General features: G+C 31.0%; 1 protein-coding gene and 1 long non-coding RNA gene across 3 annotated transcripts in view; one reads left to right on the top strand and one right to left on the bottom strand.

Moving 5' to 3' along the window:
* Window positions 1-506: 506 nt before the first annotated feature.
* The window catches only part of LOC123689581, a 17,890-nt gene continuing 5,368 nt past the window's right edge, over window positions 507-13,028 (bottom strand). The window contains exons 2-3 of the long non-coding RNA XR_006750535.1: window positions 890-993; window positions 507-521 (exon numbers count right to left, since the gene is read on the bottom strand). This is a non-coding gene — a long non-coding RNA (uncharacterized LOC123689581). The remainder of the gene's footprint in view (window positions 522-889; window positions 994-13,028) is intronic.
* LOC110993756 (kynurenine formamidase) overlaps window positions 4,526-13,028 on the top strand; it is a 26,123-nt gene continuing 17,620 nt past the window's right edge. Inside the window, exon 1 of one of the 2 annotated variants that reach the window (XM_022260122.2) lies at window positions 4,526-4,662. The gene's annotated coding sequence lies outside the window, so the exon portion shown is untranslated. The remainder of the gene's footprint in view (window positions 4,663-13,028) is intronic. The other variant, XM_022260123.2, reaches the window with a different exon arrangement.

The raw sequence follows: 13,028 nt of genomic DNA, 5'->3' as shown, positions 1-13,028 counted from the left end.
TTAAAATCTATCTATCTATCCGAATCATATTAGTATGAAAAATTTACAGCGCCTCTGGTGGTATCGCGTTGTACTATTATTATTTAATTACTACTGTATTAAACGCAGTCTATTGTATCGCTTAGCTATTCCCAAACTCAGAAACACTGATACTTGAAGTGGTACCACCTGCTTAGCTAAATTTTCAAGTATGTTAAAATGGGAATGTAAACCTTATTTAAAGCGAATTCACTATTTTTCTTAACGCGTGTTTAAGCCTAGCTAGGATCGTAGCGCAGATAGAAAATCAATTTGTTTTCCGGGGTCGAACGCACGTACTTAGTGTTATAATTCGCCGGCAATAAGCTATTCTATTGAATTATATATTTATTGTATCTCTTACATTATCATCATCGCACATACATGTTATATTAGGCTAAATAGTGAATAGCGACTCTTGATTGGTATTGATGAGTTATATCTTACATACGTTAGGTAGTTGGTTATTTGAGGTGCGATATCGGGACCGGGGAAAATTATATCTGTAAAAACAAATTATTTGACCAGTTATCAGATGAATAAAATATTTTTTTTAAATATTAAAAATATATTTATTTGCAAGAATATGATACAGTAATTATATTACATTACCAATTTTGCCGCAAATCACAGATATCATTAGTGTCAATAAATAGAACTCAATATTAATTTATTTTAATATTATAACCGCTTTATTTCGTCAATTGAAATTTAACATGCCAACTATCTCATTAGAATACCTACTGAATAAGCAGCAACTCGCCTAGCGATATAGCAACCATAATCTAAAACTTAGTAATCTCGGATGTCGTAGCGAGATAATCTTCAAGCATTATTTTAAGGTAAATTGTAGTATGTAAAGGCTACTTACTAAATGCCCATAGTAACATGATGATGCTCATGATGAAGCAACATATCACCCCCAAAACATTGAGTATCATTAGTATTTGAACACGCCGTGATGATTCCGGTTCACTGAAAACAGATGAAACAAATTGTACGAGATTCCATCGTGAAGTAACCAAGAAGCTGTTCCTAATACACCTTTCAAAATTTATATAACCTTTTTATTATACGTTCCATTGCTTATCTGAAAAATCAAAGAGAAAATTTCCCAGCTATTATTTCACGAATAAATTGCTATGTTATTGACAACAAATATGTACAGATACTGTTAACAAATAGTACATATACAATGCGATGACAGTTACAACAAAACTAGTAAAAACTAGTTTTTAAAACCCTTCGTACCAATATTGGCAATGACAGCAATTTTCTATAAAGTCCGTAACTATCCGTAACGTCTATAAACGAAAGCTAATAAAATCCTGAGTCACAATCAAGGACGCATCGCAAGGATCCTTTAAAGAACACAGGAAGCTTAAACATATCACATTATTACGAAGTGTTTTATTTGCTACTGTGTACTTCGCTTATAGATAATTCCAGATTTATTTATTTTATTAACACTTCGTTACAATATAATATAAAAAAATTAACATAAATAAATGAATAGGAGGACAACTGGTGGCCATGGCGGAGATTTGACAGACTAATGGCAGATATGTTATTATATATGTTAAATCTATTAAAATGTTAAAATATATAAAATACGCGTCACTTTGTCCGCTATGGACTCCTAAACTACTTAACCCATTATAATCAAATCATTTACTCCGTTCCTCCTACACTTAAAATACTCAGGATAATCTACATACTTATTTATATAACTCTACTGGACGTGTGTATATCATGGAACTCCTCTTAAACGCCTGGACCGAATTTTATGCGTTTGGATGGAGCCCTGGATGTTTTAGATTCACAAATCAGCCCGGCAATGGTGCTCCGGTACTTTCATACTTTGTTTAATATCCTAATGATCGTTTGAAATATCAGCAACGTCTGTGGGGTCCCCCAGTATTTTTATGTAAATTTGAATTTGAACGTACGAAGGAAAACTTCCATTTTTTGTGACTCCATTAAGAAGTATCTATCTTTATATCACCGTTAATGCATGCATAAGGTTATACTAACATGCCATATTCAAACATTCTTTATTACCTACAAGTGTATTTAAACGAAAAAAACGATTATCGTATTTGCTTAGTATTAATTTAAAAGGAAAATTGCTTTCCCTCGAGACCTGTTTCAATCACCTTGTTGATATTTGGAAAATAAATTTACATTTCTAATGATTTGTAAAGAAATGTATTCAATGGGGAAAACATTTAATTACACGTTGGATGATAATGAATTTTGTATTACCATCAACAACATTAACAGGAAAAGCGAATAACCAAATAATAATTAAATAAATCTTTTTGGAATGTCCCAATGACGAGTACCATTTTATAACAATAACATAAGTTATTGTTAGGTAATGTTAGTTTCAAAAACGTAAAGCATAATTGTATGGTGTTTCCTATAGTAGAACTGCATCGGAATTGTGTATAAACTTCTCACTATCTTTCCCATGACAAAAATACACGAACAAATAGACAGCACATATACAATACGCAGAAATGTGTCTGTTTATAACCAATAGAAAGATTTCAATAATCACGAGATGTTTTTGTTATTTTTATATATTTTTTAGATATGGGTCAAACACTCAACTATCTACTCGAAGCAGTAGGTACTGAATTTATTATTATAGATTTGCCACTCCCCTGCTGCCTAAATTCTTGGCCACAGATCTACCTGATCGCGTGCCTCATAATCTACTATGTAGGGGTCATATAAATTCATTCAAATATATAATTTTATTTATATGAAATGTATGACAATCTTAGTTTGCTAGTATTACAGACAAATTTTTGTAGCTACGAAGAAATCGCCTGAAACGTCACGCGAGGCAATGTTAAGAAATGCGGAAACATTTCACAGGCTTTAAAAATTATAAGATTAACGACTAATCTGGATAACAATAAGTATTAACCAATGCCGACTACATTATCCGCGATATAATGAATGAAATGAATAACAGAAGATTATCAGTGTATACGCTAATGTAATTTTAAAAAGCCTTGCACAATTGATTTAATTTATAAGAACATATAACTTTAAACACAATTGTCGGAAAAATTTCACAGTGCTAACAAGTGGATAGTTTTTATGAACACGTGGGAACTACAGTATTTAGGTAAGTACTTTTAAATGTACACAATATGTTAGTAAAGTCTTGATTAGGTATATTTAAAGCTAGAGAGTAGAGACTATATGGTTACCGCAGAAGTCGGTCAAAGCGTTTATTTTACATAGTTTTTAAAACTATAAATATTACATTGAAATTATATAACAGTGTTTGAAATGAAACAAATGTTTTGTTTATTACAAAATAAAAGTAACATGCCATCGGGTAAGACTAATATTGATAAGAGGTGTGCTGAATTTTCGATTACCCAAAACAACTTAATAAATATTTTATAACGTAAAATATTTAGTGAACTAATTTGAGATAAGATTATCCACACTAAACTTAAGATTGTCGACAGAGCGTATCGTTGAGCAAGTGTATGCAATTTAGTATGTATCGAGCTAATTTAAAAATCTGTAATATGGTTTTTTTCTATAATTGTTTTAGTTTCGAAGGCACATTTGATTATGAATAAACCATAATTTTCAACAAAGCATTTGCCTGTAAATTTTAAGGAAATAAGGAAGTATAAAATTTAATGTTTATTTTTTTTAAGTTCATTTGCCTGTGGACATAACATAACACTAAGGGCCTGTTTCACAATGTATGGATAAAGTGCCAAATAGCAATACAATACATTAATTATTCGAAAGATAAAAGTTCCAAATAAGATACTTCGAATTTCATGACGTATAGCGCTATATGACAGTTGTGAAACGCAAAAATACTATTTATCCTACCAATAAGTAACAACTAACAAATAGCTTATTTGGAACTTATCCGGACATTGTGAAACAGGCCCTTAATACGTTTAGTTTATATAACACTTATTAATACAAATTAGAAATATTGTATATATAATTTTAGTTTATATTATTTAAAAGGCATACTTATGAGACATCTTCGCCATACTAATGTTAATTTACTTTATTAGTCAACGCTTTATTAAAATCAAAAATATCTTTATTCATATAGGTAAACAAGTACACTTATAAACGTCAAAAAAATTAAATTAATTGTAAATTTACATTTACTACCATGTCGCAAGTCAAGTGCATAGAGCGGGCAAGAAGAACTGGCAAGAAACTTTCCGCCACTCTTTTCAATCGCCAGGTTTTTAATACAAATTGTTTGAACTGGAGCAAATCAATCCCAAGGATTAGGATTATTTAAGTATTCGTCACATTTATAAAGCTTTGAATTTATTTAGTGATAATTCTCTACGCTAAACCTAAAATTTAAACAAATTTTATTAAGTTCAAGTGCGCTGAGTAGTCACCACAGTCGTACATTTGATTATAATGACACTTCGAAAAAATATATCATACAAGAGCATTCAGAAAAGTTGTAAGCTAAACAATGCGTTATCTTTAACCCACAACGAGACCCCCGCCAGAGAACCGATCTCGTAGTCATACTTAGTGCGGCCAACCTGCGCCCGCGCTTCTAGTCAAACAGCTTTGTTTACAAACATTCATTTGATATCGCCTGTGCTGTACGTATCTTAGGTAAGTGATTTAATTTATTAAATAAATTTATTGTATTACGTGTTATTGCACATGGTTGCATTATACTGGAAATTATTAGGTTTGAACTTATAATACCAAGTTTCCAAAATCGGCTTTTGTATATATATTGTTATTACTGTACATGTATATTACGTCAACTAAATATATTTATTATAAATAGGAGATATTTCTAATATACTTACTGGTGTGTATACAAGTGTTCTGTATTATGTAAAATTTAAATTAGCATACTGTAATTGATTTTTATTAGTATATGATAATTTTATAACTAACAGTTTTAATACCTTATCTCACAGTGTAGAAATCTAGAGATAATATTCTACGACATCAAGGCGTTTGCCCCATATTTTACATATATCTAATCAACGATTTAGATTAGATGTATCATGAGGCAGGACTAGGGATCGGTTACCGGATAAACAACTGTTTGTTTAGAAATAACACCTGCTTGTCTTTTCAAATGAAGTATGAGTCAGTTGCGTGTTTACCCTTTAAATGTATAAGTTTACATATAATGTTATTATTATAATCTAGAGATGCCTCTCTTTGTCAGTAGTATACAAAAATCCATTACACAATGTATTTTGGATATATCCAATGACAAGCAACTCTGGGGTTTGATTCCTGTGAATAATCATATTTAATAGTTTAAAAAAATGCATACTTTTTTACGCTAACGTCACCCACGCATTAAAGTTGGAAATGCTGTCATTTTTTTTCTAATTGAATTAATAAGGTAAAATTGAAATACTGAGTTGAGTGTAGCTTGGACATCTATAAGAATAGGGACCTGATAGGTGATTGTCAAACGCAAGTTTTTATTACAATTAAATTACTTTTGCTTGATAACCTTAACCCATTTTTATAATTAATTTTGTTTTTTACGTTGTCGCTGTTTTATACAGTCACGATCGGGTTCTATAATTATACTAGACGTGATTGCTACGAATCGTTTTTCTATAAAGTGTGCCATATGGCCCTTGACAGCTTCACTGTTATAAAATGTTTTATGATAATAGTGATTTTTGATTTTTAAGTTAAAAACTTATATTTCTTGACAGTTACATTATTGGATAGTATTATAATTTTGCGCCCCTTCAAGTTATTCGCAAATAGGTATTAATAGGACGTGATGAATGGTACTTCAAGTAAGAATTTATTTGACACTAGCCACTATGACTATATATTTTTTTTTGGTTACCTGGCCGCGCCTGGCCCGCGACAGACGCGAGTGGAACCGGATGGAAAAGGCCTATGTCCAACGGTGGACAAACCAAAACTTAACTTAAAGATAAGACATCCCTAAATTTTAAAGTTTTTTGAAAATTAAGGCTATTATTATTATTATTATTATGACTATATATATATATATACCAAGGGCTGATCCGTGATAATATACAAGTGTGCCTGCCACACACTGTCGCCTTTTTGGGTCCAAGGCAAGCCCGTTTCCCTCACGATGTTTTCTTTCACTGTACAAGCGATTGTTCAATGCGCACCTAGACAGAAAGTCCATTAGTACACAGTCGGGAATAGTACCTATGATATAAGAGATGAAAGTCGCACGAAACCACTAGGGCCACATTGCTCCTTTGTATATATCGTTGCATATTATTATTATATTGTCTAAAATAAATAAACAAATACATTTATACTACCAGTTATAATGGACAATGCATTAATAGGAAATCAATTAAAATATCCACGCCTACGTAAAACCGTGATAAAATTCCTTCAAAGCAGACAAGTGGCATTTGATGACATTTCGTATTAATAGCCTTTTATGACGTGATGGAATAATCCGGATCACACGTGAAATTATTAATAAGATTATTATTTTTTGAGTATTCCTACATTTATAAGACAGATACATAGTATTGTCTTTTATTAACATAACTTTAACATATTTAAAGAAAAACACTTTTTTACGGATTATAGTTATGAGTTATTGTATTTAAACATAATTTAAATTTAACCGACGTTTCGCTTGCTTTACAGCGTGCGTGGTCCGTGACCACGCACATAATACATAACTATAATCCGTAAAAAAGTGTTTTTCTTTAGACAGATACATATAAAACGTATGTACCTAATATATGCCAAACACCGGGTGACTGACCACATAAAAATATAGAGAGAGATTGTCACCCAGAGATTGAGTTCTCCAGGAGTGAATGCCGGAAATAAAAACCATGATTCAGTTGATGTTACCAGGTGGCCGAAAGATGTAAAGATTGCATTAAAGTGGACTCCAGAACAATGCGGAAGTATACGAATTGGAAGAGAGACGCCAAGGATCGAGACCAGTGGAGGTTTATTGTGGAGGAGGACCAGACTTATAAATGGTGGTAGCGCCACTGGTTGTATGATGCATGTATGCACCTGTATAAGCCGAAACAGACACGCATTTTACGTACGCAAACTATACAAGAGCAGTTACCAAATCATCGTCTGGAAACCGGTGTCATAGATGAAACAATTGACAATTTGCTAGGCATAGACACTAAAACCAACTAGCTTATATAAAACTTATGGTAGAACTGGATACAACTTGAGGCATGCCAATTACGATAAAAGCTAAAATATAGATTTATACAGTAACAAAGATTACTTTAAATGAACAAAATCCTAACAGATTTAATGAGCTACCATATGTTTTAACATTATGTAAATACTTAAATCAATGCATTTTTATTCGATATATACGAGTAGTATGTCAATGACAAACATTTTTATAATAAATTATAAGAAACCAGATTATACATTTCATTCATGCCACGCCTTGAACACATAAGAACTGTTTTCTATGCAAGGAATTTGTATCAATATGCATGTATTGATTTTTCAACGTGGTACATATTTATGTAATACTGTTCCACTAAATCTCAAATGCTCTGTTAGTTCAGTGACCTCTGACTCCATGAGGAATATGACGTAACGTTCACAGATAATTCGTAGCCAGGGACCTAGTTTTTGTTATAATCTTAAACAGCAACATGCAATGTTAATGGCATGCATTTTATTACTATTTGAAAAGTCTTCCTAAACCTATAACAAATATATCCATTTCTGGTGAAGACCTGACACACTAGCAATATTTGCATAAGTTTACATGCATATATAGTACATACAACGTCCACGTATTTAAGACTCGACTTTTAGTCGCGGAATATGCTTTAAAAGAGTATTCACAGTATCCATAAATAACTTGCTACCCGCTAAATAAACTGCGCAATGGGCCGACACACGCACAATCACACAACACACCCGGATTAGATATACTTAGTTAAATTTAATTTATGTATTTGTATTCAATTTTCCCTTTCATATTTGGCTATATATTTAGTATAATTTTTGTGATAAATAATATAACTTTTCGAATTTGAGGTTTTTTCATTTTTTTTCATTTTCTAATAATATTTCCTATGGTAATGTATATTTTTTTTACACCATCAGAAAGTAGATATTTCAACGAACAAAAAGCCCCCAAACTTTTTGAAAAAAGTTGAAATTTAGACGTCAGAATTTTCGATTGAAAATTAGGGTGCTTTTTTGATATTAAGTTAAAATGAGGCGAAAAAATAAATATTTTTAATCAAATAAATTACAATATATTTGGGACATAATAAGGTAGGTTTTCACCAAATTTCGTAAAAAAAAAACATTATAAAAAAGATATAAATAAAAAACCAAAAACTTGGTTTTTTGAATTTTTCACCTAAATTTTGAGGTTATGTGAAAAAATTGTAAACACCAAAGTTGTAGATCTTTTTATGACCTACAACTTTGCCATTTAACTTTTTTCCATAGGACTGGTAGTTTCGCCGGAAATCAAGATAAACAATTTTTCACCCTTAAAAACTCACCCCCTCCCACTTCCCGAACTCGGATCGACCGTAATTTATTTTTCCTTTCATTTTAATCATATTCTCCTGCATTTCTAATAGGTTTCATCCTACTGTAATTTTTTTTCATTTTTTACCATTTTTGAAGGCTTCGGCACTGGTCTATATATCATCATGTAAGTACGTTAAATAAATACACTGACACAGCTAGCTCTCTTCTGAGGCGTAGCTGGTCGTAACCCACCATACCCAGAACAAACAGATAAAATGGTATACCAAGAATAGTCATTACTATAATCTCAGTAACGATATTTCATCTCTCGTCTAGTAAACGTAAAATAATCTATAGTACTTATAGACCTAATTAAATTAAATCAATCATTTAATCTACTTAGATTTAAGGAAGGAAGAATTATCGACTTATCCTTGTAAGATCTTAACTCTATAATGCAATTTTAAGATCAATGTCATAATAAGATAAGTGATGTTTAACTTATTTTAAACTACTTGAATGAATAACTTAAAAAAAGAATATTTACTTTAATGATAACCTATACCTATGTTTGCGTAGTTATAGAAGTTAGTCAAAAAGTGTTATTATGAACCATAAATCACACGACGAAACCCAAGGTGGGTTTGTAGTTAAATAGCAATCTCAAACTTGGAATAAAGTGAAACAAACTGCTATTGATGTTAAGGTCTATATCTGCCGCCACAACTTTTTAAAGGCGTAAGAATAATAAATATTTACTTTAAATATACTAAGATATATTTTATATCTTATTATATTTAAAGTAAATATTGAATCGAGTTCACTGTTTGAAAACAAGTCTACCTACGATTTATCAATAGCATTGTATAATTTTAGTTTGACGCACAGAAACAAAAATCAGTTTTTTTAAGTAATTTTAATCAAGAAAAAAAATGTTTGCTTGAAATAAGGCACACAAAAAATATACAATCACTTTAGCGAACAAGCTGATCAGTGTAACCCACAGTTTTTGGACTGGGAAACTTGGATTGAAAAATATAACAAACAAAAAAAAATAGTAAAACAAGGAAAAAACATGAGAAAATGCAACGATGTATTTGGTTGGTTTAAAAATGTCTATTTTTGGTAATAAATAAAGTTAGCTTGTTCGAATGTTAATTTTTAAATTTTTATTTATAAAGAAAATAAAAATAGCCACAAGGACAATAAAATATGTTATAATTCAAACTGGATATATATTGAATGTCTCGATTTATTTTTATCGTAGGGTCTTTAACCTTGTAACAAAATCTCCAATGCGACAACAAATATAGACTTGAAAATATTACTTCATTCTTCTCAAGATTTCTTCACCGGAATTTGAGTATTACAATTAAAAATAACATCGTTAATTACGTGCCGATATCTCTCATACAACGTATTTTCCGAAATCCTATTTACTATCCTATCCCTTTGTATGACTCGTCATAGAAAGGGAATTTTAGTCTCAAACTCAATAAATACAATAATAGGTACTTAATATTTTCTTTACTGCTTTATTGAAAGCTTCATTAAATTATCACTTTCGTCTTTAACACAGTTATTATATAGGTATTAGTAGGACAGGACTAGCTTTAAACATGTTAGGTTAGGCACAATAGAAAATCACAAAACGTTTTAAGAACAATTAAAAGACTATTAAAAATAAGATAAGATCGAATCGCATTCCAATGGGTTTCGTGATTAAGTAACTTATCAATTAGTAAACGTAAGATAAACGACGAATTTATTGAGAATTCTTTCCATGACGAGAGGAATTTTATATTGTACTTGAGATAAAAGTTTGAGCAGTATTACCCTGATTATACGTACGACTTATTTTGCTTGTTAATAACGTGGTAAAGATCGCGAGAAAATCGGCATATTTTAGAACTAAAATGCCACTAATAAACAACAAACAAACAAAAAATCATATAGGTAACATAATGTACACTTATGAACTTCAAAAAAAGAAAAGAAATATACATTACATTAAATGATTCTAATTTTACATTTACTGCCAATTCTCAAATCAAGGGCGTAGAACGGAAGAGAAGAACTGGCAATAAACTCATAACATTACTAATACGCATGGAATTCCAAAACCAATGCACCGTTTTCAAATTTATTAAATAAAATATGTCATACTTAGGGCCTGTTTCACAATGTATGGATAAAGTGCCAAATAGCTATGCAACACATAAATTATTCGAAAGATAAAAGTTCCAAATAAGATGCTTCGCATTTTATGACGAATAGCGCTATCTGACCGTCGTGAAACGCAAAAATACTGTTTATCCTACCAATAAGTAACAAATAGCTTATTTGGAACTTATCCGGTCATTGTGTAACAGGCCTAGAGTTTTAAATGCTTAAACATCACAATTAGTAGGTCAAGCGTGATATTCTCTAGATCTATATACGTGGCCCTACCATCCATAGGCCTCGTAATGCCGAACTAAATTGGTAGTAACGCGGTACATCTATACATAGAGTTACGTGTGTAATGTCATACCTTTTTAGTTTGTATATTTGAATATTCCTAAATAATTGTGCCTTTACAAGATTTTTGCGCTATATCAATTTTGGTTTTCCGTCCTATATTGAAAATTGTTAATCGTTTTTAGAAGCTATTATAAACTTGAATTATAATCGGTCGCATTATATAATAAATAAAATGTTTATTAGCATTGTTTTATCAAATATAACTTAAAAACATTTTATACAATATATGTTAACTAATAACTAGTTTTATAAACATATTTAAATCTTATTATAGTATACAATGTATGCTTACTGCTGTCTGAAAGGTAGGTTCTTTTAAATTACTTTCGAGGTTCCAATCCCAGTTATTTATTTAAGAAATATATTATATAAACAAACAAAACGCTTCGAATTTACTGAAGAGACTTAAGGAGTTACTGAACCTAACTATCCATAAATAATATCAAACTCAATAATTGTAAAATTTATTTAATTAAAATTAATATCGTCTTCGTTAAAGACTTAAGACGCCTTTGGAACTTGTACTTTGCCGCTTAAAAACATTAATGTGCTTACTGCAATAAGCTTCTTAATAACCGCAAGCGGTTTACGACTTGAGAGAATAATGTTTAGGTATTTTATTTATTTGAGCAAATATTTAAATTATTTTTTACCGGCGATGGATTCGTAGTTATTTTATACCACGTCTATTTATAACGAAGCCCTTCGAGATGAGAAACGCAACGAAATTCTTTAGCCCCTGCACCACGGCGATCTTCTTCGTTTCGTTTAAAGTGGTACTTAAATGTCTCAGTTTAGTTCCAAATATATACAGTACTAATCCATACTAATAGAGAAATTAAAAAATAAAATTATGAAAACTAGAACAATGCTAGGTTGCATTGTTTGGTCCCGGTAGAACGTGACAGTGACACCGGAGCCTCTGTAATACGGCTTTGTAGGAACTTCTCGAGGTGGTTTTAGTGGGTAATGTTCACCCAGTCTCTGAATACCAGCGATTTCAGTGTGGGTCGAGTCCCACATACTCCGGCAACTTTTTAGGGCAAATGCGCAAATGCATTTCCACCTCGAATATAAAAAAGGTTGCATTGCTTTTAGTTGTAAGTCTCAATAGTTACTGTTACAGAATCAATATGGTGAATATTACCAAACACTCAAAATGTTTAAAATTCAAGCGTTTAGAATGCCTATTAATTAAGCGTGTCAATTTTAAATAGTTTTTTTACAGCGCTATTTATTCAAATGTATAAATTACAAAAGATTGTAGTAGTTTTCATATTACGATAATTAAACAAAAATGGAGACATATTGGTTTTCTTTTTGCTAAATAATAGGGTTTCTCGAAAACAAACTCGTAATATAGTTTTAATAAAATGTTTTATAAAAATTAGGCTTGACCATCATCAATCAACAGCTGATTGGTCACTCGTATGGCGTTGACCATCGAGCGGTGAATGACCCCATTTTTTATTTCTACAACAGTAGCGCGTTCAATGGAAAACGAACAATGACTATATTTATGTAATTTTATTTGATTTAATTCCAAGGTGTAGCTCAATGATAAATTGTAAAAAGTTATTTCTTTTATCAGTTTCACCACGTTACATAGTGGAAAATACTTTACTATACTAAACTCCAAAAATGTAGTAGTAAGTGTTGTCAATCTTAAAAGTCTGAAGTCGGTATTAACTTGTGATTATCGCCACATAAAGAAGGGCCAAGTGGCGATCGCGATCTTGATTTCGTCTGTTACACCAATATTAGGAAATCATAAAAAATGCAGATGTGTAATTTTTAGCCCGATTATTTTGAGAAAACGTCAAAAGTCTAAATGAATGAATATGAATGACATTTGTATATCACAAAAAGTTATTATGAATCATCAGTGTCCATCACAGTAGATAAATTGTCCTTGATACTTATTTGATATTTCCTGGATTAAATTATTGACGTTCTAATAATTTACGTCGTTGAAATAAGTTAGC

This window comes from Pieris rapae, chromosome 12 (assembly GCF_905147795.1).
Source record: "Pieris rapae chromosome 12, ilPieRapa1.1, whole genome shotgun sequence".
Lineage (NCBI taxonomy): Eukaryota > Metazoa > Arthropoda > Insecta > Lepidoptera > Pieridae > Pieris > Pieris rapae.
The sequence above is the reverse complement of the archived record's forward strand: the minus strand, read 5'-3'. Positions and strand labels throughout refer to the sequence as shown.